Here is a 1926-nt window from a genome sequence, read left to right on the forward strand (position 1 = left end):
GACATCTTGATTTTAGACTTTTGGTCTCTAAACCTGTGAGAAAGTGAATTTCTATTGTTTGAAGCCACCAAGTTTGTGGTAATTTGTTTTGGAAGACATAGGAACTACTAGAGTAGGTATTACACCTTTTCTGGGCTCCAGAACAAACCGGCCCAATTTAATCTAAATATTTTCAAACTCTCAAAAGTCACAACTACCCACCACACATGAAAGACCAAGACAGAAAACCACCTTCCCTGGTGGTACCAAAACTATTTATGTGTGGACATTTTACTCTCCAAGATCCTGTTCCTTTCTCAGTATTGCCAGGTAATACATCAAAGGTTAGGTCATATAATGATCTTAGAGTAAGTACATCTTTATTCTATCTAGGTTTGGGGCACGTTAAGAATAAAATAAAAGAGTAAAGATAGAGGTCAAAAGATCCTTTTACTGTTGATAGCTCTGATTTGAGGACTCTGATTTGAATGAGAGCCAAATGGGTCCATAATTGACCTCCAGAATTGGGCAGATTTACCAACTAGTGATACACAGGATTGGAGAAACAAAAAAAAATCTACTTGCACACTCATGAAAGAGAACAGAATTAGTCAAGGCAAGCATGCCCAGATATTCTTCTCAAAATTTCTATGTAAGTCACTTGATCACCCTAGGAGCAGACTAAATAAAGAAAGAGAACTGAAATTACCCTACGGAGCTCTTTTGACATGACATGACTGAAGCATCAGAAGTGGGGAAGAACACAACCCGCAAACCCATTCCTAGCACTGAAAACAAAAACAAAAAAATTCTTACATATTTACAATGTAAAACAAATCAGAAACTACTTCAACCTGGATTAGCTCTCAGCACTCTAGTAGCTAATCAGGAGATTTATATAAAACCATCTTGATTAGCTGCTAACAAAACTCTTTGGAAGCAGATCTGTCCAGAGGCCTCAAAGGGAGGACGCAGACCTGCATGCCTCAGGATATTCTCACCAAAAGTACAAACAATTTCTTTACTATTCAAAGCAAGTACAGCCCGTGGTCTAGCTCTACCTTCATATCTGCTTTTCTTGAATGAGTCATAAAAACATGTAAAAATAAAGTAGAGATATAATGTAGGAATGTAGAAATGGTGGAGAAAAAAACACTGAAAGTGGAGTCAACTAACACCACCATTTATTAGAGGTGAACTTTCAGCAACAATATGAATATTTTCCTGTTATATCGGCAAAGCGATCATGGTAATGTGTACATAACTATTTTTAATTTATTCAAATCTCGTTTTGTAGCCAACAACTACACACCAAGTAAAATGCTAAGGCAACATCAATCGAGAAAAGGTACTCCCTGGCCTCAAGGAATATTGCCTACGGGAAAACAGAGATACGTAAAAAATACAATAACAATAAAGTGCAGCAATTACAACAATCAGGCATGCAAAAGTACAGCAGTGGCCAAAAGAAAGAGTGTGATTACAACACAAGAAAGAATACTTCACAAAAGAGATAAGATGAAAACTGAGTTTTGAAAATGTAAGTGTGTTTTCCAAGTGGACAATAGAAAGAAAATTCTTGGTGGAGGGAAAACCATAATCCAAGATGAGAATTAATCCTAGAAAGTGAAGCAGGCAATGACAGGAGAAATGACTGGAGGAAGATGTAGCATCATCCGTATCTGTAAGCACAAAGCCGCTGAACTGTGAACTCAATTGATAGGATCACAGTTGCATTTTAGCAAGACCATTCTTGGAGGACCCATTCAAAGGGGAAGAAAACAGAATTAGCATCTCCCACAAGAAATATTAAGGGTCAGCCTTGAAAACCAGACCATAAATTAAAGATATTCCAGAAGCAGAACCCAATGTGCTTGATTATGAATTCAACTTTGGTGGCGAGAAGTCAATAGGAAGGAACAAACAATTGTTATCTCAAGATTTTTG

This window comes from Pteropus vampyrus, unplaced genomic scaffold, assembly GCF_000151845.1.
Source record: "Pteropus vampyrus isolate Shadow unplaced genomic scaffold, Pvam_2.0 Scaffold849, whole genome shotgun sequence".
In the NCBI taxonomy this organism is placed as follows: Eukaryota; Metazoa; Chordata; class Mammalia; order Chiroptera; family Pteropodidae; genus Pteropus; species Pteropus vampyrus.